This window comes from Vipera ursinii (genome assembly GCF_947247035.1).
Source record: "Vipera ursinii genome assembly, chromosome: 4".
Classification (NCBI taxonomy): domain Eukaryota; kingdom Metazoa; phylum Chordata; class Lepidosauria; order Squamata; family Viperidae; genus Vipera; species Vipera ursinii.
Window position 1 is genome coordinate 100,462,850 of NC_139514.1, and position 26,837 is coordinate 100,489,686.

Here is a 26,837-nt window from a genome sequence, read left to right on the forward strand (position 1 = left end):
TGCTGCTATTTTTCTATACATAAGAATGAAATCACAGCTGCCAGTTCTTTAGCTGGTTTTGGTTTTCATCTGCATTAATTTCTAGGATGCCATCATGTAGCAATATTGTAGTATATCCAAGCAGTGTGGCCTTTTGTAATTGGCTGATTTTTTAAGCATGGTCCAAGACTTTTGGTTATGGAACCCAGTGTGCCAATAACCATTGGGATCACCACTGTTTGTTTAAATAATAATAATAATAATAATAATAATAATAATAATAATAATAATAATAATAATAATAATAATAATAATAATAGTAGTAGTAGTAGTAGTAGTAGTAGTAGTAATTGTCATGGGGAGGAGATTTATTATCACCCAGAGATTGGAATTCTCAATATACCTTCTCAGAGCCTGTACTATCTGGGCTGCTGGAAATTTTAATTTGGGAACATATGGATGATGACAGATTTCCCATCCTTGCATTCTTTTTTCCTACAACTTTTTTATTTATTTATATATTTTTGTAATGATATCTTCAGTTTGTGTTGTTTGCTTGAAAAGTTGAAGATTTCTCTCTATCTCTCTATCACTCTATATCATCATCATCAACAACAACAACATCCTAGCCATAGTCTACCCACTGCAGGATGAAGGCCTCTTCCACATGTTTCCAACCAATACGGTCCTGAGCTTTCTTTTGTCAATTAGACCCACCATACTTGCTGATGTTTTCAATCCACCTGGTTTTAGATCTCTTTTGTGGATGCTTTTTCTCAGGTGAGATCCCTTCTATGACTGCCTTGGTCCACCTGCCATCCGTTCTTCTTGCTATGTCACCAGCCCATTTCCATTTAAATGCTTTTACTCTCTTGATGATATTATATACTTTTGTTTGTTCTCTAATCCATCTGCGGGTCTTTCTATCTTGTCTTGTAATGCCGGGCATGTATCTTTCCAGGGTTCTTTGCGCCACTCATAGCTTTTGTATCAATTGTGATATATGTACATATGCATATGCATATACATGTGTGTGTGCATGCGCGCGTGTGTGGAATACAACAGAATTAGGGAAATTGTGAGGTTATAACATTAGGCAGTACTATCCTATAGTTATCAACATATCCTGTAAACTGTCAGAATACTTAATTTTTTTTCTGTGCACTTGACCCTGGAGAGAAATTGCTTATCTGACAAGAGCATGGTGAATGCACTTCTAAAGTGCTAAGTCACAATGAAGCAAATTGAACACAATCTGCCTGGTGTGTTGCGAGAGAAAAGTCACAGTCATGGCTAAAAACTAGATTGAAAATTTCAACACTGCATAACAGATCAAGGGATTTACATAGTTTTTCCTTGTGCAGATAATGGAATATATAAATGTAATCCATTAACTGAATTGCAGGGTTTTAATCTCCCATAGCAATCCATTTATAGGCTAATTGATCTTTGCTGCAAAACAAAAACACATTGGCTGGTGGGAGGGGAAAAAAAACCGGGTTGATTTGTTTAAGGCAGTCGATGAAATGCAGCCCTCTAGTGCTGATTCCAGAGATGGATTTCTTGAAATAGAACCCAATTGCTGGAATGTGCAATGAAAATTCTTGCAGTAGAAGTTCTCTTATGATCTAATTCAGGGAATAGAAGATCCTATGGCTCATGACTCAAATGAGCCCAACGACATTGTCTAGCAATACTTCAAGGACGTGTCTCTAAAGCTGGTGGAGGGTTTGTTTTTTTTTTTACCATACACTTTTATTGCCAATTTTAATAAAATTAAATCCTGAAACAAAGTGGCTTCATACCTTTGAGAGCCAGTTTGGTCTAGTAATGAAGGGACCATGCTAGAAAGCAGGAAACGGAGTTCACATCTTGCCATAGCTATGAAAACCAGCTGAGTGACTTTAAAACCAGTGACTTTCTTTCAGTCCAACTCACCTCGCGGTGTTGTTGTTATGGGGAAAAATAGGAGGAGGGAGGGTTACTGAATATGTTCGCTGCCTTGAGTTACTTGTAAAAATAATAAAGGTGAGATATAAATTAAAACAACTCTTTTTTTCCTCATTTTGTTCAATTCTTCTCAACTTTACAAAAGACTTGAAAATTTTGGACCTCAGACTCTTCTGTACAGCCATCATACATCCTGTATTGATTGCAGCTGAATAGTTATAAACTAGTTTTCATGGGTTTGTGGGTCACAAAACAGCCTTCCAGCATTCTGCAGAACTCCAGAATGCCAAGAGGTGAAAAGTACGAGTTTCTTGGGGGAAATTTCAGGATGGTTATGTTTAGAAACAGAAAAAGAAGACTGCAAACAGGTAAAGTTTCCATAATTAGCCTGTAAAAAGGTAAAGGTAAAGGTTCCCCCACACATGCGTGCTAATCGTTTCCAACTTTAGGGGCCGGTGCTCATCTCCGTTTCAAAACCGAAGAGCCAGCGCTTGTCCAAGGATGTCACTGTGGTCATGTGGCCGGCATGACTAGATGCCAAAGGCGCACAGAATGCTGTTACCTTCCCACCGTAGTGGTCACTCTGTTACGTGGCACTCGGGATTCAACCCGCTAAACTGCCGACCTTCTGATCGACAAGCTCAGCATCCTAACCCACTGAGCCACCGCGTCCCTCAATTAGCCTGTGGAACCACAAAATTTAATTTCCATTAACTTGGATGGTTCTAAAAGAAAATCAGAAAAAATCTTGCTCCAGTAAGAGCAAACTGATCTTGAACTCTCAAAGTTGACCAGAAGAAAGCTGACTCTTGTTTCAATTATATATTTGTTTTAAGAATTCTCTAGATTAAAATGTTAATTAACATATTAAATTTAATTAATGTAATTAAAATATGTTTGTTTTCTTAATTAAAATACTGTATGTTAATTACATGTCTACCAAACTAGATTACCATTCATAACCTTTAGTCATGAAGCCTTTATCTTGCAGTGCATACACAGGTCTGCAACCCGCGGCTCCTGAGCCGCATGCGGCTCCTTCAGTCGTCTCCTGTGGCTCCCAGTCCTCTGCCATGTGCAGTCACCCCAAAAAAAGTGGGACTAAAAAAGTTCAACCAATCAATTCAAATATGCAGGGTGGGTGCATATCTCACCTTGGCTCCACTCTTCAGTCAAAGCCTGTTCTGTACATGTGTGCATGTACGCGCATGCGCACACATTTTTTGCAGCTCCCAGTTTTTGCTTTTGTGAGGGAACCGGTTCCGAGTGGCTCTTTCACTGTTTCAGGTTGCTGACCCCTGGTTATTAAGTAAATAAATGGTTATTAAGTAAATAAATAATAACCAATGAGGGACTATTTGATATGGCTGTGGGGCTTGTGTACTCTGAAGAACATGATAGCATGCCAGAGGTTCAATAAGCAAACAAAGAAATAATGATCTTTAGTTAGAACAACTTATAACCTGCATCCTGATACCTTTAACACCATCAAACAATAACATCTGCTTATCCCAGATTCTTGGGAAAGACTCAATAAGTGGATAAAAATGCCAAATACTGTACATCTAAACATCTGGATAATTGTGGTTATTATTCAAACCACTCAATTATCAGAGGCTTCATAGCTCTGATGCCATACTCAAAATTATGTTCTAAACTGAGGCACAAAAGTAAGCCTTCCCACAAATTTTAATTGGTTGAGCTTTCTCGTGTAGTTTGGCTTCTCTCTTCCTTCACAACCACTGTCCGTTGCAAAATTACTTTCCTAAGCAAGAAACTGAAGTTTCCTCAGGGACATAATGAAAGCAGTCTGAACAGAAATCGAACCTCTTGAGAGGATCAGATATTTTAATATTTAAGATCTAGCATCCCCTTTGAGAGGAGGGATGCGGTGGCTTAGTGGGTTAGGATGCTGAGCTTGTTGATCAGAAGGTCAGCAGTTTGGCGGGTCGAATCCCAAGTGCCGCGTAACAGAGTGAGTGCCTGTTACTCGTCCCAGCTTCTGCCAACCTAGCAGTTCGAAAGCACGTAAAAATGCAAGTAGAAAAATAGGGACCACTACGGTGGGAAGGTAACAGCGTTCCGTGTGCCTTTGGCGTCTAGTCATGACGGCCACATGACCACGGAGACATCCGCGGACAAATGCTGGCTCTTCGGCTTTGAAACGGAGATGAGCACCGGCCCCTAAAGTTGGAAACGATTAGCACACATGTGTGGGGGAACCTTTACCTTTACCTTATTGTAGAGAAACAGAACAAGACCCATCAGCTCAAACTTGTGTCCTACATCATATCACCATGCTGCAGTCTGTCAGCTTGTCAAATGTTGAATGCTGAAAAGCAATGAAATACTAAGCAGCCAGTTAAATAATCCTCTAGTAATTAAATACATGGACAATTTAATTTTGAGTATAAATTCATTGGAGATTATGCTACTGTATAAGGAAACAATAGTCAAACCTAGTTGGCTCTTAAATTAATTGTCAACCTCTAGAGACATCTAGGTTTTAGAATATTGGGTCAAGAAGGCAGAGCAAGTAATGGAAAACTGTTTCAAAATTAGGAGCTCCTGATATATATTTCTCTATAGTGATTCCCTGCTTGTAGATCTGTTTTTTTAAAAAGAATTAAACTCTCTTGGACCTGGCTTCCATTATATTGCTAGATTCCAATGCCTCTTCTTGGAGATAACTATATAAGAAAATACAGGAAAATCCCATTGGGCAAGATATTGCCCTGATATTAGTTGAATCCATAGAACATATCTTCCTAAGAGATATATTTTGTAAAGGTACATGACTCTATTTTGTCACCCTTGTTTAAGGTCTCCTGATATGATCAAGATATATCACAAATCCACTTTTCCCTTTCTAATTCAGATCCAGAATTCAAATCTTACAATGGGCTGTAAAATTAGAGAAGAAATATTTATGACTACTCTGATATAGAAGCTTCTTTAATTCCTTCTAACAGTTATATGGTTTGTAATTTAATTTGGGGGGTGCTGTATTTTAAATCACTCGGTATCAGCTTACGTATGTATGTGCGTATATGATGTGTTTCTATCATAAAATAGTTCCATTTCAGTTTTCATAAAAAAGGCAATCAATAATTCCTCAAAGTGGTATTGTTGGATGGATAATGAGAGAATCATACAACTGGGGAAGCCATCAAGTCTAACCTGTTCTTTGCAGGAATCGGGATTGAAACATATATAGGCAGAAGGTTTTACCACCTCTGCATGGACACATCCATCAAAACTCCATCAAAACTGCATTCTTAAGCTTCTGAAGCTTAAAAAAAAAATCAGAGCCTATTTTTCTTATTCTTGTAATTCCCTATATGATGCTCTGTATTGTAGAAAGAGAAAAATGAGGTTCCAAACAGTGTCCCAGAATTCTCCAGCCAGCATAATATTATTTAAGAAGATATAAAAGTGTAGTTCATAACTTGGATGGGATTTTTAGTGCTTTGCAAAATTTCAGTAGTAAAACTATGCAACCTTCAACTTTCTCACTTGCAGTGCAACAACACGGTGGCACTTCTACCAAACTTGATTTTTCATTGCTTTTGAATATGTGGAATGAAAAGCAATTTGCTTGGAGAAATTTCATCTGGGAAGTTCTGTACTCCATAATGATAATATCAGAACTTGGGGCTACAAAGATGAGAAATTATATGCATTATAAATACTCAGAGCTAATTTCTAGAAAAAAAACCAAATCATGTATTCTGTACAATGTTCTCTGTACAACCATTCATGGTAGACATATTTTATTTATATATTTATTATGACATTTATACACCAACTTTTTTCTGGAATACATTTTCAATTTAATTGTGTGTGTGTGTGTGTGTGTTTAAACTGCACTGCACTGTTTGGGAGCTCCCATGTTGTTCCTGGGATCTGTTGGAGCTACTTCCCCAGCTTAGGAGTAACAGCCCTGAATATGCCTACAACTACTGGGATCACTTTGGCCTCGGTTTTCCACATTTCTCCACTTTCTCCTACATGTCCATCTGGAACTGGAAGTCCCACAGAAAATTTCTTTCCCCCCCCCCCGCCCCTAATGATAGACCAAAGATGCAACAATGCAATGTTATCCACAATGCAGGAATGATTGGTGAAGATGATAGACCCTGCTCAGATAGCTAAATGGACTTCTTTGATCAGAAAAAAGTATCTACATTTATCACTGACTGGAAATGCCTTACAGACTTTTTGCATGAAGCACAAATTAAATTTGTGATTTATGGTTTTGATGATTAGACATTAAATAACAGAAAGAAAAGACACATGAGTAAGAGATTAATTCATGCTTGTATTGATACCGTAACTGCTGTAAATTTTGCTAAACCCTACACTTGCAAAAAAAAGTTTCAGATCAAGTATAACTGCTGTAAAGAAAATGGGAAGCTACTTCTTTTTCTTTCTTTTTTTTCTCTCTCTCTATATATATTCCTATGATGCACCATTTTGATATTTGAGCAAATCTAATAGCCACCTACTTGTTTTGACCTTTGTTATATTCTGTGGAATTTTACTGACTAAATGCTTTGATGTCTTGCCATGTTTATTGCTTCACTTCTCCTACTGAGGGAGCCTAATATTGAACCAATCACATGAAAGCATTGTTTAAAAGGTCAGCATTTTATTGCTTTCTTAATTCACAGAACAGGCAGTGAATTTTCTGACACACTAGCCTTAAAGATAACGGAGCCTATTAAAGCTGGATAAATGAAATCTATTTTCAGTATAAAATATGGGCAACAATACACATCTTGGGAAAGTTGGTTGTTTTTCTAACAATCTGGGACTCCTACAGATGAAACAGAAGAACAACTAAAATAAAAGATATGGTATTATTGCATCTTACCAAAGACAGCCTAAAACTAATTCGGTATGAACTCCTGTTTTCTGATTATCCCAAAATGCTCTTCTCCTGGGAACAATGTTTCTGTTTTTCTGCTTCATCCTCCAAGTGCCCTCAAACTTCTTTTAATGGTGTATTTGATCTTCCTTTTGGTTGCAAGGAGATCAAAGTTATTGCTTTTCTGTTACACACTTTTCAATTTCTTGGCAGTTCCTCCAATCTGGAGAGAGGTAGTCTATGCAGAGAAACATTTTGCCCTGTTCTGTTCTCCCCTTAACTCTGGCAATGTACAGTAGCTGCTATTCATACAGTAAGTAAGGAAAGAGTAAGAAATCTATATGTCCTCATTGAGATTTTCAACCAATAGCAATCCCCTTCAGCCAAACTGAATGGAAATGATGAGGCACAGCACTGCTAGGCAGCCCTGTAATTAATGATAATTACTAATCCAAAAATATTCTGTTGTTATTGTTATACCTAATAACTTTTATACAGTATGATTTATGGACCATGAAATACATGCTTTGCCTACAATATTTTACTTCCCACAGAGATTTAAATCCTTATATAAAATTTGATCTAAACTTCTCTCATCATGAATTGATGGTCTGTAAGGGTGTACAGGATAATTGCCAAGCTAAAAACAATCCAGTGCTATGTTCTTTAGGCTGTTGTGTTGTTGACAAATGTTCTTTTTAAAACCAAGAGAAGCAGCAAATAAGTTTATTATGTTCCTAAAGTTTGGAAGATTCAGGGAATCATATGTTATACAGTAAAATCATGGAAGCTGAACCTAAAAGAAAATGCCTATTTGTTTAGGTCTACTTTTTTTAGAAAAAAATAGAAAAGCTGAGCAAAGAGAATTAACTCTTTATTTCCCAATTTATTTCCCTTTATTGGTCTCTTGCTTTAATTCTGTGGCCAGCAGTAAATTCGCTCATTAAATTACAAGGAGAAAAAGAAAGACCGAAAAAATGGAATATGTTTCAAATAAACTGCATTTTCTCCACATTATACAATCTCAAAATTGACATGGCAGCTAAAATAGTGACAAATGTTCGAACTTGGAAACACTTTTCCAAGCTATCGTCTACAGCTTTTGGATGGGCTTTCAATACCAATTTATTTTTGCATATAGTCGTAGTAAGCTGTGAACTTATAGAATCACAGGGCCAGAAGGAATCTTGGAGGCCTTCTAATCCAACCCCTGCCCAAGGCAGACCTTATACCATCCATCCTGGACAAATGTATCAATTGTAAAAGAAGCCCTGATGACATAGTGTTTAAAGTGCAGTATTGCAGGCAAACACTGCCCACAGCCTGGAGTTCAGTCTTGATGGGGCTCGAGGTTGACCCAGCCTTCCGTCCTTCCAAGGTCAGTAAAATGAGGATCCAGATCATTGGGGTCAATAGGTGACATTAGAGAGTGCTGTAAAGTGCTATGGGGCAGTATATAAGCCTAAATGCAATTGCTGTTGCTAATGCTAAATGTATTTAAATTCAAAATATGAATTAAAATAATTCAAAGAGCAAGTAGTAGTTGAGAAGAAAGGAAGAAGAGAAGGAGAGGACTTGGGATTCCACAGAAGACCCCCCCACACACACACACAGTTTTAATCATGATGGGAAAGTAAAGTAATGGTCTCCAGAGGGGTTTAAAGTTCTGGGAATTGGCAAGACGTCTTCGTCCAAACTGTGATTGGAGCTTTCATAAGGACACTGGATTGGCCTATCTCGCCTCTTAATCACTTTTATTGGAAATGGCCTATGCATTGATTATTATTATTATTTTATGTAAAGAACTTTCAGAAGGACAAGTTTTATCATGCTGTGTGATTTTCCTCAAATCTGCTGTAAAATAAGTTTTATATACGGTAAGTTTAAATTGTATATAAGCAGCATAATCCCAATATATTTATTGGGTGGGGGAAAGATGGACTGGTTTGAAATTTTAAATTTCATCTACCTTTGCCACGGCCTTGTTGTAGTATGAGCTCCCACAGATTGTGACGTGAGCAGCAATTTGGGTTGATTTCTTTTGCTAGTTGGCAGCTCAGAAGACTATCAACTTCCAGAAAGAATGTCTTAACCTTAGGCAATTATAATTTCCTCCCTGATCCATTTTAGATTGCTTTGTGAGCTGTTTCCCTAACAGATGGAGTTTGTGTCAATTTTTAGATTCATTGAGCTAAGGGTGACCTCCTTGTAACTCAGTCCTACCCCACAGCCAACCTCTTTTGGTAACTGACAAAGGTTTGGGCTGCATCTTGCTTCCTCCTGTCAATCAGCCTCAATTTTGTTTCCATTTTTTAACATTTTCCATGTAATGTAGTATTTTACCAGGGAGTAGGTGGAGTATGGTAGAAACTACACCTGATAACTCCTTGTTGATATTTTCCATGTCTATATTTCATGTTAAAATAGGAGGTGAATCAAAGATGGTTTCTCAAGATAGGTATTCTTTACTTGAACAGTTGGGGTAACCAGCTCTATTAAAGGTTTAGCAGTTTTACACATTATTGCTAATAATTCCCTCAGATCATCCAGCCTTTTAATATTACCAACTTGTTCAGTATCTGCTAAGGTACTGAAAGGTTAATCAAGTTTTTTCAGAAAATGGATTTGTTGTGAGAGGTATAGGTTGTTTAGCCAGACTGTGTCTTTTCAAGTACAAGGTAGTGGAACATCCTTGGAGTTACCTACTTTTCTATTGCTACAATTAAACTTTAAAGTAAAAGCACTCTTATTGTCAAGATGAGTTATTAATGAGCAAACTAATATAAAACACTCATTGTGGGAAGATCTAAAACTCACTCAAAAAGGCTTTATTTTGGTTAACACGCTGTTGATATTAGGAAGATATGTTTGGAATCTTTCCAGGATGGGAGCCATTCATTCTTCTTCAAATTAATTAACTGCCTTTCACAGTATAGGAGCTCACTAAGGAAGAGAATGGCTGCACTTCTGGATCCCATTTTCCTCTATTTACTCTGTTATTTTAGATTTACAGAGTTATCTGATTTGGCAGTAAGTAACACTTATGACTTAATTGTCTTTCATCCAATATTTCCTGGGAGAGTGGTGCTTGCTTCATATGGTCCTCTAGATGGAGGTTTAGATCTCCTAAATTTATTACTCAATCTCTTTGGGGTGCCAAAATAGGATCCACCTTTCCAATGCTTTTTTTTGTAAAAAAAAAAAAAGGTGCCGGAACTCACACACATCATACAACCTACCTTGCCTACCCTACAAGTTTTATCTTTGTAGTTGGGGGGGGGAAAAACCCTTCGATTTTTAGTGTATCTAAAAGACTAGGATTTTGTTTGAGGTAAGTTAATACTATTAATGTTACCATGCACTGTGTGGTTTTAAATTACAAGAAAGCATTTTATTAATCTTTTGGGACATTTACCATTGACATATCCATTTAGTTTAATGAGTGAAAATGTCAGCTTTCTATGTGGAATGAAATTAGTCCAATAAGACAAAATTTGGTTGCTTGTGAAATATTGAATTATTTTTAAGAAGTTGTCAAACAAGGTGGAATTCACATTTCGAGTTTAATATGGATATTGACTTGAAACAAATTAAATTTGAAACTTAATTTACCTTTAAGTTAAACTCAATTTAATAAATAGATCTGATTAAACCTCATACTGTAGGTCTACCTTTACATCTGCCAATACATAATTAATTTATATTATTATTAATAATAATACCTCCAAATCACAAGACATTGGCTTTATTCTTATTCTTCCTCTCTGTGGTTTGAATATAAAGTATAAAAGACTAAAAAGAGATTTTTGTAGACATCCCAGCCTTTGAACTACCCAAGGAACTGAAACAGCAAAGTTTCGCTGTTGGGCAAGCTTCCATACCTGCTGCCTTTCTTTCGTCTCACTTTGCTTCTTTTTAACCTCACATCCCACCTTCTGTAAGTGGTTTTATCCCACCACCATCATCAGCTTCCACATCACATGGTCCGACCCAGCCAATCAAGCCACGCTCTGGCTGTGGTGCTCCAGAGCCTCATGGCTCCCCCTAGAGGAGGCAGACAGCACTGGAGGGGGACCCAACTCGCACCATACCACCAGCCGAGCATTTTCAAAAACAAATGAAAATAGGAAGGGAAACAATAGGAAAAGAACATAACTCTGGAAAATCCATCGAAAAAAGGCGTTGGAACTCTGCTCCGGTGCGCTCTATGACTATGACAAAAAAAAAAAGCCCTGCAGTTTTCTACTATTATTATCTGCTTTTGAGTCTCTGGATAAACTTGTTTTGATTGACTCGGCAATAGTAGTTTGATGACTGTACCAATAAAGGAGAATATTTGTAGCTCAGAGTTGAAATGAGGGATCCTGGTGCTTTCCATGCTTGGTTATTTTGTTATTATGCTGCTGATATTACCGACTTTGGGTAATGAAACATCTGCAAGAAAACAACCAAGCTGGGAGAACACCAAGGACACCTCATTTGATGACTGTATTTAAACTTAATAAGAGATCCTTTTAGAGTGCCCACTTTGTCCTTAACTGTTATTAGAATTAATAATACTGTTTGTGCCATCAATAGGCATTATCTAGTTATAAAAGTTGATTAGCACAGATTACAAGTACAGATTAGGCGAAACCTTGCTGAAAAACAGTAACTATGAGAGGGACCTTGGTGTCCTAGTGGACAATCATTTACGTGAGTCAGCAGTGTGTGGCAGCAGCCAGAAAGGCTAATACAATCCTTGGTTATATAAACAGAGGGACAGAATAAAAATCACATGAAGTAGTAGTACTACTTTATAAAGCCTTAGTAAGACCACACCTGCTATACTGCATCCAGTTTTGGTCACCATATTGCAAAAAATATGTTGAGACTTTGGAAAAAGTGCAAAGAAGAGCAACTAAAATGACTAAAGGCCTGGGGATTAAAATATATGAAGGACGGTTGCAGAATTTGGGTTTGACTAGTCTAGAGAAAAGAAGAACAAGGGTGACATGATAGCAGTATTCCAGTATTTGAGAGGCTGCCACAAAGAGGAAGGGGTCAATTTATTTTCCAAAGCACCAGAGGGCAGGACAAGAAACAATGGATGGAAACTAATCAAGGAGAGAAACAAGGAATTAAGGAGAAACTTCCTAACAGTGAGGACAATTAACCAGTGGAACGTCCTTTCAGACGTTGTGGGTGCTTCATCACTGGAGACTTTTGAGAACAGACTGGACAGTCACTGATCTGACATGGCATTGGTTCTCCTGCTTGAGCAGGGGGCTGGACTAGAAGACTTCCAAGGTCCCTTCCAGCTCTATTCTGATTCTAATTTAAAATCAGTAAATTTTTTGGGTTTTATCCCCTTGTTCTATGTGAGCCTTGTAAAAGCTGGACAAATGGCTGTAATTTGTGAGGGGGAAGCTCCCTCAGGTATAGAATATCTAAAAGTTGAGAGTATCTTGTAAGCTGTCCAGAGTCATTGAAGATGAGATGGAAGGCAAATAAATAAATAGATAGATAGATAGATAAATAAATAAATAAATAAATAAATAAATAAATAAATAAACAAACAAACTAACTAACTAACTAACTAACTAACTAACTAACTAACTAACTAACTAACTAACTCTGTTTGTAAATCCTATTTCAAGTGCTTATATCTGTTAGAAAGTCTATCTGGAAGAGCAAATTAGCCATTTAACTTTTAGATAACCCAACTTTGAGTTGTTTGTTTCTCTTGAGTGATATCTAAGGAACAGAATGTACACGCTGACTTCTTCTTCTTCTTCCCTATGGCATAAATGATAATATTCAGATATCCAGCAAAATAGTAACAGTGCAGTCTCCAGAATATTGGATTAAAATAAAATAAAAATGGAATAAAAGCAAAAGAGCCAGTTAAATTAAAGTTAAGTTAAATTTAAAGGGGCTTTAGAGGAATTTCTTAACAACAGATTCTACCTCGACAGCATTTTACTTGGCTTCAACGAGTCTGAACATGTCTGCTGGAAAGACAATAAGTCACAGTGAAATAGCATATATGTCACATTTGGAATATTTTTTTTTTATCCACAGCCAATGTCAATTCTAGGCACAAAACAAAGGTAGTATACTCAGTAATGAGATCCAACTAAGAGATGGAAAAGTTGAACTTGGGGATTTGGGTGCACGATTCCCACTTCTGGCTATGCATTACAGTAATTCACTTGACTTCTAGTAAACTATACCTTTCTCATTAAATGGAGTTAAGTATTGAACTTACTTAGTGGTTCAAGCTGAGGCTGGTCTGACTCATATCTTTGCATATTAACAGCATTAGAATATCAGATGTGGCTCTTTCACTGGGGCCCACATTCTTGCCAAACAAAAGATCTAACTATTGATATATTTTTACACTTACAGCAGAGGTAGAGAAAGGCAAAGAAAGCACACACGCACACATACAAAACAGCCAACTTTAAAACAAAACAAATATATACCTTTTTATTGTGTGGTGGGTTCTGGACCGCATGGCAAGGAAGGAACAGATGAGTACCGCATGTCAACTCTTTATTAGTGGTAGACACGTACTAAACAAAGGGGGTTACCTGGACCCCTTTTATACCTAGCCAGGTATCACTCTGGCCAATCCATCCATCTATATCTCCCACCGAAAAACCTTCAGCCAATCCAGCCACAGCACAGTGCCACCTGGTGGTACCTGCAGAGCTGCTGCTCCCACCCCATACATAACACTTTTCTTGCATTTCCCTTCATTTCTTGATAACCTCTGCAGTAAATTCTTTTTATAGTAGGATCATTCTTACTACCAATAATAGTCATAGCCCTTGCCCTGCATCTACAGTAGATGGTCCCTAGTTTACAATCCAGCATAAATCTTCATTTTTAATTGCCATTTTTTTCTTTCTCCTAGCTACCTTTTATTTTGCCTGACTTTTTTTTATCTTTCATTTCCTTGGAGTTTTGGGGACAGGGCTTTGCTATAAGACCACAATTCCCAAAATCTTGATGTAAGAGAAGAGAGGGGGGGAAAGGTTAACCAAAAGGAAATGGATAATTTCAATCACTTTTAAGTTTTGCCCCTTTCTGTTGCTTGCTCTAACTCTATTCATCATTATTCCTGCAGCAATTCAGCCTTCAACAATAGCCACAACTACAATAATTGTGCACAGTACAGTTGCCAGAAAAACAGAAGAAGTTATATGACACTTTTTATTCAATGCCTTTGTCTAGCAGTGAGGATGGGCAGGAAGCTGGGAAGAGGGACTAGGAAAGTACGAAATAAGCAATTGATGATCTCAGATCAGACATTTTGATTCGTGGGAAAATAGGAGGAAGAACATAATAAAGAAATGGTAAACTGATGCTTCCCAAAGTAACTTGCTGTAGAGTCTTGTTAGAATTAATGTACCTTAAATTGAAATGAATGTTAATGTAAAATGAGATGCATCAGTAAAGAGTGAATTTATATTCAGGTATTCCTGGAAAAAATATTTTGGATCTTAATTCTTTGCAATTGTAATGGTAGTTCAGAATCTGACTCCATAAAAGTGACCCATAAATTTAGAATATTGTTCTCTATTTACTTGAATTGATTTTTAAAATATGTTGGCAAAAAAAGAATAAAGAATAAAGTTCACAGTCTGCACTGCTAAATTTGAACCACTATCAGCTTTCCTATTATACACCACTGGGGAAATGAATTAATTTCCATCTATTTGACATTATAATTAAACTGTACATTTATAGTTTTGTAAATAGAACAGGAGCATGCTGAGAAAGATTTAGGTCTTTTTGTATTCCATTGAGGAGTTAAAACCTATTTATTTTCTATGTTATGTCAGAGACTTACAGTGCAGTAAAATATTAAAATATAAAAATGAACCACCCATGAGCCACCATACATACTGTATCTACATAAATCTGTTTTAAAATTTTACTTAAGATCTGATTGCACTAAACTGTTTGTCCGCATAAGATTCATGCCTTGTGCACGGTCATCATTATGCCTTCCTACATGTAAGCCTGAAAGAGGTGAAGCTTCCACTTGAAAACATGTTGCTGTTTTAGTCATTTTGATGAAAGAACTGGATCTTCCAGATGCCTTTGAGATGCAGATGTACATTTTGATGGGTGCTCACTAAATTGTGAGATCCAGATATTCCGTATACAATTTAGTGAGCACCCATCAAACTGGATTTATTTATTTATTTAGGAAATTTATTTGCCACCCCTCTCCTATCCGATGCCTCGGGACAGCTTACAGCATGTGTTACAGTACATTGATCCAGGTATAGTAGGGCAAGAAGAATAGAAAATCATCAGTGAATTCATATAAACATTTCTTACAAGATTTATTCACAAAACATGTACAAGGTGAGAGAAAATCAACTATTAGCACTGTTCCATATACTGGTACCCACTTCAGATAATTATTAACTCTCTGAATTTGTCAGATTTGTCAGTTTCTGATTGGGTAATGTACTTATTAGATTGTGGAATGCGTAAAAGTAACGTGTCTTGAAATAGGCAAATACAGTAAATAAATAAAATGCCAAATATCTTGTGACATTTAAATTAGCAAGCTAGTTAAGCAGGCGCTGAATGACAGCACAAGATGCTGGCTTGAAAAGAGTATTGCATCACAGCGGGTCTAAAATAAGGTCTTGAGTTGGGTGCTACAAAGTTTTCATTAATTATCTTCCTAAAACTACATGAAACAGTATAATAATGTAATCAGGGGAGCCTTAGGCTTCTCTTGAGAAACTGTCTTCAAGCAAGACTGGTAGCTATCTGTATCAAAGGTACTGTATATTCATCTGGTTTTCTTCATGAAAAGCAAGTTCAGTTGTTTTCTAAATGGTCCCTTCAAATCTATGAGACAATGAATGCTCCTAATCATCCCTGTTACCCAGTACAGTATTCACTTCTACCTCAATTTCTGTTCATGTTTTTTTGTTGTTGTTGTTTCTGGGAAAACTGTCAAAATACCGTAGCACTGGACTGCAGCAGCTATCTCCTATTTTTAATTTTTAAGAATGTCTTTGGGCTCCAAATCATTAACAATAAATGTGTATATTCAGATACAGTTTGGATAGAAGAGCTTTCCTAAACCTCTATGTTCATGAGCTTCAGTTTTGACTAGTATGTGATTCATTGGTTTGTGTCTCATATAAATTTCATGCCTTAGAAGAGTGATGGCGAACCTTTTAGAAACCGAGTGCCCAAACTGCAACCCAAAACCCACTTATGTATCATCGGGTGCCGGATGGGCGTGGCCCTTTGGGTGGGTGTGGCCAATTGGGTGGGCATGGCCCATTGGGTGGGTGTGGCTGCGGTGGTAACGGCAGACTGGGTGGGACTAAAAAGTTCAACCAATCAATTCCAACTTTGCAAGAACTTTTTTTTCCTGCGAGAAGTTGAAATTGATTGATTGATTCATTGAACCTCTTGTTTTGCACATGGCAGCGGAGGCCTAAAGTGAAAAGGTTTTATAAAACCCAGATGAAGGCCTAGGACTGGGACCACAGCATATGTGCCCACAGAGAGGGCTCTGTGTGCCACTTGTGGCACCCGTGCCATAGGTTCATCACCATGGCCTTAGAAGATTTCTTGCTGGTCTCCTATCTATGGACCAACTGAGTCTGATTCCCGTTTTTCTCCCCAAGCTCAGACAAACTTGACTTGCTTTTGCCATGAACTATGACTTTCTGGATAAGTATAATCAACAAAGAAGCTTGATGGCAAAAGGACACTTTAAGGAAAAGGAAAATAGATTAGCTGAGGATTGTGGGAGGCTTGTATAATAAGAGAAAGTGTGTGCTCGGGGGCATGTCAAAAGCTAATTAAAGAGCTTGATAGAGAATGGAGAAAGCTACTCAGTTTAAATTGCAACAGAGATGTTAACTAGAGATAATATTGGTCACCAAACAATCAAGTAGCATTTCCATAATCAATAATAAAAGTTAAGCTAAAGCAAAATAACATCCCTTCTTGCACATCAGCATGTTAAAAATGGAGAGGTCAAGTAATTGTGCTGCTAAACCCATACATAATTATTAGAAGACTATCAAACAATATCAGATGGTCAAAACTCATGTGTTCCATCACATAGAACAACATTTTCTCCTCATCCCACACAAAGACTTCCATTGCTGTAGAGCTACTAAATAGTTCTCCTTGGAAAAATGTGCAATTTTACAGGATAACATTGGGCAGATGGGAAGTTTGGGCAATCCCTGTTGAAACTTCCACAAAGTTTCTCTTGACTTCCAGAAAGTTCATGCTGCCTTCCACAAAGTGGATAATTCTACTGCAGTTCTGCTTCCTCTACCACATGCCAGATTGGCAGCTCTGGATGAAACATATCTACTCCACCTTAGCTGCCCATTGCGAGATCTTATAATAGAAATTCAAATTATAACTTCTGCATATCTCTGAATATTTTGAGTGGTGATTTTTCTACTGCTTTAATTATCTACTCTACAGCAACATATTCACCAGACTATTGTATTGTAAAAGAAGCAGAAAGGTTTTATCCCTTGTTGGTTTTAATAGCTTGCAATTATTATAAACTATTCCCATTGCATTTTATTCAAAGAGTTCATTTATCTAGACAGGCAGTTTCTAGTAATGCCCCCGTGTTCAGAAAGATCCAGGTATACAATTTTCTTTTGTGCCAATGATTAAGAGGTTTTTCACAATTCCTTTCCATGTGCATTTTTTTAAAATATTCTTGCTGTGTTTTTTTTTCCCTCCTACCCAAAGGCATTCAAATTGCATGATATTTTGTACAGTTTATTAGTTCTATCTAAATTAGTAATGCCATGTGCCCAATTTGGGGTCCAGATTAATAATTCATCTTTGTTTTGTTTTAAAATTTCCCTAAAGTTCCATTAGTTTAATTGAACTGAAAATATGTTGCCACAATATGAAAACTGAAATGGTAAAATATAAAATATTGGCAGCAGTGCCATTCACTGTAGGAGTTAAATAATGCCTTTTTAAATTATGCCTCTTTAGCAAGTGCATAATAAAATTTAAGCAGATGGGATTTCTTTTCCTAGGATTACAATCCTATAGATACAGGGATTGCACTATAGATATAGGGATTATAACTCTATAGATCAGGCATGCCAAACTGCTGGCCCCCGGGACGGATGCATTATACTGAAACCACACCCATCCTATTGCTGGCAATGGGGAAAAAGTCACAATACGTCGCACAACATCATGTGATGTTGCGAGTTTGACGTGTCTGCTATAGATTATAAAAGCTATAAATTGTCTGTAACCTTGTTGTTGTTCTTATAATTTTATAATAGTGATTTTTTTCCCCTTCAGGTGCTTTATCTAACAAAATTAGAGTTCAACCAACATTTCTGTAACTTTTTTTTCAGTTGCTTTAAAAAGGCCAAACTGGCTGAATTTGCTCCAAGTTTCAAATTGGTTGCCAAGCTGCCAATCTAAACACACAATTTTCTGAAGCTGTACGTGTGGAAGAAACATTTATTGCTGTATCTATTTGCAAGCCCCTAGCCCAAAGGCTCAGGAGACACTGGGAAAAAAATTTCTCCTGAATAATTAAGAAAGCTTATTCTCAATTTTTTTTCCTATTCCCAAAGAGAATTGAGAATTTTGAAAGGATGTTTATGTTAATCTCTAAAGGAGCAGAGGTTGAAAATATTCTTTTGATACTGTCCTCCCTAGGGCAATGTGGTGGCTCAGTGGTTAAAGACACTGGACTTGTCTGCTAGAAAGTTGGCAGCCCATATTCCAGACCTGAGTGTCCACGTGATGGGGTGAGCTCCCATTACTTTCCCCAGCTCCTGCCAACTTAGCAGTTTAAAAGCATGCAAATGTGAGTAGATAAATAGGCACCACTATTTAACAGGGCTCTGTGATGTCATGCTGGCCACATGACCTCGAATATGTCTTCGGACAGTGCTGGCTCAGTGGCCTTGAAACGGAAATGAGCACCCCTCCTATAGTCAGCCACAACTAGCGGAGTAAAATCTGCACGGACTCCTTTACCTTTTTATACTGTCCTCTTTAAAGGCAATTTTCCTGCACAGCATTCATCAGCAAGCAGGAAAGAAGCAGGTTGCAGCCCTTATTCATTCTAAGTATCCTATAGCAGTCAATAACTTCCCCTGCTAATCCTGCTGTGTTGCCTAATCATGAAGGAGTCTCTGGAAAGGATGAACAAAGAATGCCAGGAGTTTTATGCCAAGAGGTTCCCAACAGGATCACTCAAGGAACAAAACACATTCCAGCTGGTCAACTACTAGAACAAGCAGGAACACGTATTGGACAGCAGCAGTAAAAGAAAGGAGATGAAGGTAAATGATCGCTTAAGTGACAAATAGCAAAGGCATTATTTCATATTGTTTAGGACAGACATGTCAAATACAAGGCCTGGGGGCCGGATCCAGTCTGAGAAGTGGTTTCATGTGGCCCGTGAAGCCATCCTGGAAACAGTGAGGGAACGGCCCCTTCTGCCTTGGCCCTGGCCCAGAGACCCTCAGATCTGTCCCACTCCTGCCCAGGCCCCCATAGGCACCCTTGATGCGAACAATGTAGAGCTGGCCATGCCCACCAGGTAGGCCATGCCCACCCTGGCCATACCCACCTGGCCCCCTGAGGGCAACCACAATGCTGATGCGACCCTCAATGAAATTGAGTTTGACACCCCTGGTTTAGGAGAAGGCAGTGGTAAGCCACTCCTGTATTTTAGCAAGAAAAGTACATTGATGGGCAGGTGAAAGTGATTGATGACATTGTGCTGAATGGTGGAGCCATCAGGCTGGGTGACACTCAATATGCTACTAACAAAAAATGAAGTTCTTTTGAAATATGAATGGTGCTTAGCACATAGCTCTCAGTTTATGGGAGCTGAAAAGATAAAATACAAAAAACAAACAAACCCATGACTGCTTTCTCTGAGTTGTTTTGAAGAAAGGCAAAATATGAATGTAATTAAATATATACCTGGTACAAGTGAAATCAGTCAGCTGCAAGTAAATATGTTCAAAGGCTGAAATATAATACCACAGGAATGCGATTAATAAAAAATGAGAAGAATATTAATTATTTTATAGTATCAAATTGAATCTTTCACAAAAAAGTAATTTATATCATCCCAAGTCTGGAAAGCGTCCATCAATTCTCCATGTACTTACTCCAGAGTGTAATCAGAACCTTATTAAATTAGATGACACTTAATAATGGAAAGAAAGAAACAAAGGGGAATAAAGCATCTTGCAATATATTATTCACTGGCTGATTTTTTTTTAATGCAACAGCAGTCCTGAAAAAAAAGATCTTACATTTTTTGCTCTATTCAAATATTTTATAAAATATTTTGACCTGCCATTCCTCTTTTTGTTATGAAATGGATTTCTGAATGGACACTGAAGGAGACAGTGGTTGCTGATCAAACATTTGAATCCTGTCGGCATTCTCTAAACTTTTATAGAAATCAAATTATATCTTCAGGGCCAAGAAATCACAGCTGTATCAGTTACCAGGAATGTGGGTGTCCTGGTGGATAATAGATTGTCCCTGCAGCTGTGTGGTCTGTCATTTTCATCTGTGTAACATCTGGCATACTTGCCAGTCCTTGAGATGCAAAAGCAGCAAAGCTTCTAATTCAGACTTTGTTTCGTGTGTTAATTCCTGCAACAGATTACTAGACAGGTCATGTTTTTACCATCCTTCTTCCATTGACCTGGGTTTAAAATACTGCAATGTGGGTTGTTTTGAATCTTCCTCATTTTTCCCCCCATCTTTGTCCACTGCAGAGCTCTGCATTAGCTACCAACTAGGCCAAGTGTTTAACTTATATGCAGAGCACATCATGAGAAAGGCAGGGCTAGATGAATCAAAAGTTGGAATTAAGATTGCCGGAAGAAATATCAACAACCTAAGATACGCAGATGATACCACTCTAATGGCAGAAAGTGAAGAAGAACTAATGAGCCTCTTGTTGCGGGTGAAGAAGGAGAGTGCAAAACTTGGGTTGAAACTTAACATTAAGAAAACCAAGATCATGGCATCTGGCCCTCTCAATTCCTGGCAAATAGACGGGGAAGAAATGGAGGTAGTGACAGATTTTATTTTCCTAGGCTCCAAGATCACTGCAGATGGGGACTGTAGCCAAGAAATTAAAAGACGCTTGCTCCTCGGAAGGAAAGCCATGGCAAATCTAGACAACACACTAAAAAGCAGAGACATCACCCTGTCAACAAAAGTGCGTATAGTCAAGGCTATGGTCTTCCCAGTTGCAATGTATGGCAGTGAAAGTTGGACCATAAGAAAGGCTGAGCGCCAGTTTCTGAGGCTTTTGAGGGGGTATTCCCATCAGTTTGCTGTTAGAATTAGAGGCCTAAAAGAGAATATTAAGGAAGATTTAAAGCAGCTGGTTTCTGAGGCTTTTGAGGGGGTATTGAACCATCCAGCATCTGAAATAAAACAAGGTATGGACAAAGTGTTTCGTGTGAATTCGTGGATTGCTAAGCAGAGAAAGTTGCCTAGAGATGTGGTGGTCTATTTTGTAAAAAGGGAAATTAGAGATGAAGTTATACAAGCTGCCTATGATACTAAAGTTGTGATTGCTGGTCAAGAAGTTTTGGTTCTAAAAGAAATTCCTCCAAAGATTTTAAAGAGAAGGAAGGACTTTATATTTCTTGTGCAAGAGCTCAAGCAAAGAGATATAAGGTTCAGATGGGAGATCCCAGTTGGGCTGAGCTTCATGTATGATGGCAAAAGGTACTGTTTGGGTACTGTGAAGCAAGCGCATGATTTTTACAACAATGTTTTAAAAGCAACCCCATCAACACTTCTGGAAGCTGTAGAGGGATCTGGAGAAGGAGAATGTCAAGAGGATGAAGATGGACAGATGGACGAGAAGGGTACAGGAGGAGATCAAGCTGCAACTCTTTTGGATGATCTTAGAGAACAGAGGGTGACGCGTGCTGCCTTAAAACGCTCAAAAAAGACTAAAAAATAAGACCAGTAGAAATCTATGGAACTTCCACAATATACTTATAGTCAAGTGGTAGTTGGGTTTTTAAGAATTTTGGGACGTTATGTATGGTAACAGAATTTTCAATTTGGAATTAATGGATAATTAACTATAGAGGAAGAGGAAGAAAGTTTTGTGGGTTAATGCGGGTTAATTTGTGTAAGAATTATCTATTATAGCCTATTTTGGCTAGAGAGGTTAATAGGGATAGGAGCTTGTGGTGTGTAAGTGAGAATATGTCTAGGTAATAGTGAATTGTGGAAGAACATAGATGGGAATGATGTTAGTTTTCTTTTATTTTAGTTCATATATATTTAGTATTGTTAAGGATTGGCTTACTCTATATAAGCTAGAGAGTGATGGATTTTAGAGTTTATAATTGTTAGTATATGATTGTTTATGATTGCTTTTTAGATATATACCTTGTATTTTGCTCTGGGAAGTCGGGGGGGAGGGGGGGAGGAGGGGAAGTAGAGGGGGGGTAGGGGAGGGAGGAGGGAGAGGGGGAGGGGGGGAGATAGGGGGGAGGTAGGGAGGGGAGGAGGGAGGGGGAAGGGGGGTTTTTCAAAGGAAAATTGTATTTTAAAACTTTTCAATATAAAAAAAAAAAAAAAGGCTGAGCGCCAAAGAATTGAGGCCTTTGAACTATGGTGCTGGAGAAGACTCCTGCGAGTCCCTTGGACTGCAAGGCGATCAAACCGGTCAGTCCTAGAGGAGATCAATCCTGACTGCTCTTTAGAAGGCCAGATCCTGAAGCTAAAACTCAAATACTTTGGCCACCTAATGAGAAGGAAGGACTCACTGGAGAAGAGCCTAATTCTGGGAAAGATCGAGGGCAATAGAAGAAGGGGACGACAGAGAATGAGGTGGCTGGATGGAGTCACTGAAGCAGTAGGCGTCAGCTTAAATGGACTCCAGAAGATGGTAGAGGACAGGAAGGCCTGGAGGAATGTTGTCCATAGGGTCGCGATGGGTCGGACACGACTTCGCAACTAACAACAACAACAACAACAAGGCCAAGTGTTACTATAAAAATATAATTTTAATGTTTCAGGAACTCTTGTGCAATCCTCTTACCTACTTAGTTCATCTTTACAAAACCTACTTATTCAACTTATTTGGCAGTGATGTTTGTTCTTGCTACTCTGACAGCAAAGTGAAGATCGTAGATTTTGGAGGAATTATTCCCATGCATTTGGGATCAGCTGCCACTTTAAATATGGGCTTTAATCTTTTAAGCAAGATTTTAAGGACCCTGGAGATACAAAGGTCCTTTAATTGGAGAATTGAGGCTCCTGGCCTGGCCCTGGTGCTGGGTTTTATGTTGTACATTGCTAAATTTTAATTGGTACAATTAATTATATATATTGCCAATAGTTTTTAATCTAGTCTAGTTTATCTTTTAATTGTAAAGTAATTACTTGTTTGGTGTTATGCTACTGTCTTAGAAACATGGCTTTTCTGTGTCTACTTTGCATTTTGCATATTCTCATTTAATTGATATTCCTTTAAATTTGTTCTGTACTTAATTTTTAAGCATGACATAGATTATTATTACAGTTTTTACATAGTTTCTTCTAAAATACTTAGCAAATGCTGGTAATTTAGGGTCTATCTGAACTTTAACCCAAAATCAATATATTGCACAAAACCCAGTGTGATATATGTTTCTAAGCAAAGCTGCATTTTGTGATCTAGATCAAGGGTGTCAAACTGGCGGCCCTTGGGCCGGATGCATCACACACAGGCCATACCCACACCGGCACTGTAAAGGCAAAAAACATTGCGATACATCACAATACATCATGTGACACGATTGTGTTTGACACCTGTGATCTAAATCTTTTGTGGTTAAATAATTCTAATTTTCTCCACTATTTTGACAATTCTATCATTACAGCTTCCAATTCTCCAGTATCTCTGGAGAAAATTTATACCAGTTAGTTTTGTTATACCTGGAAATTCCTGTTCTTTTTAAGCTACTCTAGTGTCATATGACACTGTGACATCAGTAAGTATGTCTGTTGGACTGAGATGGTTATAACAAATCAAGAGAAAGAGGAAAATCAAATGAATAAGTTTCTGCATAAAATCCAGTGTACCATTTTTGCCACATGATCATATATTGTCTTAGAACTGGACAATTTTGCTACAGCCACAGTGATTTCCAGGTTCCTGAATTTTCATTTTTATAGCATATATAGCTAGTACTTTTTTTGCTACGAATAGTAAGCCTTATGTTTCCATCTCGATGAATCCAATCTGAGGCTATTGCCAAGTTTTGCTACTATTCATCTTGCCTTCAATTTCTTTCGGGTATTGGGCCTGTAGAGGTTTATCTTTCCAATTTTTCATTCACTGTTATAACAGTTCAATTTGTACGCCACATTTCATTCTGCCACACTCAAAATGTTTTCCATGCAGACATTTATTAACATCTTTTTTGCTTGCTTTTATGTAATCATTCAGATCTCTGATTTTATCTTCCACTATTGGTTTCGGTGGCAACAAACCATGACCATCAATTTTCCTTGGTAAATACAATCTATGTCACTTGTATATCACAAATGTGTAGTCATATGTTTTCAGATATTGTGACCTAAAGCATCTGGTTCAGCTCGTATCCAGGCCAACAGTATCCACTGCACAATGTAATACAGGGACACTCCAAATATATTGTTGGGTTTGATTAGATTATACCATTCAGCTTTGATATTATTATTTTTTTAATTCATCATACATATTTGATACATTTTCTCTTCTTGCAAAATATTGCTTGCTTCTAAACTTATAACTTCCCTCCTTTGAATGTAGTGCCAATACTTTGTTCTGTTTATTCATATATATTTTTTCTTACCAGTATTGCAGTATTGAGTGAGCGCCTGTTACTCGTCCCAGCTTCTGCCAACCTAGCAGTTCGAAAGCACGTAAAAATGCAAGTAGAAAAATAGGGACCACTACGGTGGGAAGGTAACAGCGTTCCGTGCGCCTTTGGCGTCTAGTCATGCCGGCCACATGACCACAGAGACATCCTCAGACAAGCGCTGGCTCTTCGGCTTTGAAACGGGGATGAGCACTGGCCCCTAGAGTTGGAAACGATTAGAACGCATGTGCGGGGGAACCTTTACCTTTACTTTATTGTACACTTATCCACTCCAAAGCCATCCTGATGTCATCACTAAAGATTTGGCTGTTTCTAAAAGTAATCATATTTGAGTCAACAATGTTACAAGATAGTCTCAAATTATTCATGTAGAACAAATGTCTATGGAGATTCTCAATCATCCAGGTTATGTTTGTCCCAAAGGTACTTTTTCAAAAGGCAACTGGACTTTCTTTGTTTTAACTTGAAGACATTTTGCTGGCTGAGGAATTCTGGGAGTTGAAGTCCACAAGCCATAAAAGGGCCAAGTTTGAAGACTCCTGTTTTAGGCTATGGTGGTCCCCATGTCCCCATTGCCATTGGCTTTCCAGGTAAGGTCTAATAAAGAAGACACTAGGTTCCCTAGCCCTAATTTAGGCATTTTTAATTAGCTAATTTGTAAATAGGGGGAAAGTGCATGGTCCGTGGAACATTAATCATTCTACAACTAATGGCTCATCAAGATAATACACTGAGAATCTCCCATTTTCCTATTCCATTTAAAAGTAAAAGATGACAACGATGTTTTGAAATACAAAATGCTTGAAAGCAATGGGATTTAATTCCATCATCTTTCTGTAGAATAAATGTTATTGCTTCTGAGGGCATTTATATGTGTTGATCATTACAAAACTGCAAAGCATTCCCAACTCTCTTTAGTGAGGCAGCCAAACAAACCACTGCATAACCTGCTAATGGTGGCATTTACAGTGTAATTAAGATGAAGTGTTCTGAAAATGAATATCTTATAGTTTTATGCCTAATAACTGCTGATTACTGCAAAACACTTAAGAAGCTGCAATCGCTAAACAGAATAATTAAAATCATGAAATGAGCCTCAAGTCTTTCTGGCAAGCTGATGAAAGAATCCTTCAAAGTTATCTACTGCCTGGTTGTCTTCTGGTGCTAGGAGGTCTCCTCTTCAGTTATTGATGTCTTGAAAGAAATACATGGCCAGTGGCTTAGTACTTTCTCACATGACTGGGGCACTTTTTTATTATCAGACAAAATCCCCTGGGTCTTTCCTTTCAGCTCTGATAAAAAAATTTCCTTTTTCCAGTCACTCTTTAAAAAAAGGAAGTTTCTTTGGAACTACATATTTATTTTCTCTGTATTTGTTTTATAATCTTTTCTTCAAGCATCATTAGAATACATCAGAAATATGAATTTTCTGTCCACCAAGTTCAATGGGGAAAGATCCCTTCCTGGAACTAATACCATTGATATCTTTCCCTCTCTCTCTTTTTGTCTGTACTACAGGAAATCTATTCGGTCTAACATAACCTTCAGTGTTTTCTCAATATTTGATGTTTTTGCAAGCTTTACATTAAAAGCTCCTCTTTGCTGACGGGTAGCTATGGCCATCTTTGAAGATCATAAACACAATTGTAAATACAGTACATTTGGACAATCATATTCAACTTTGTACTATGGATATTTGCTACCTCTTAGCTCAGAATTAAGAAATTCTCATAGTATGAAAGTAAGTCCTATAAGGTAACAACCAGCCCCTAAGTCAGATCTTCCCAGGAACCTCTACAGCCCATCGGAGAATTGAAAATATCAGAATACCTATAAACCATAGAAAAAATGATATTGAAATATATATGTCCAGCATTGAAATAGACTAGATTATGTTCTTGTTTATCTTAACCTGTGCAGTAGACATTCATGGGAAGACTGCATCTCTGATTGTAATTGGAAGAATGCTATTATTGTTCCCTCTGTAAAAAATGGGAAAGTGGCAAGATGAATGCAAAAATCACAAGGGGGTTACTTTGTGCCTGTGCTTGATAGTATTCTGATTAAAGAGGGTGAGAGAATAAAACTGTTCAATTATTTGGTAAGTGTCAGTAGGGGATGAGCAGATCAGATTTTCGTTC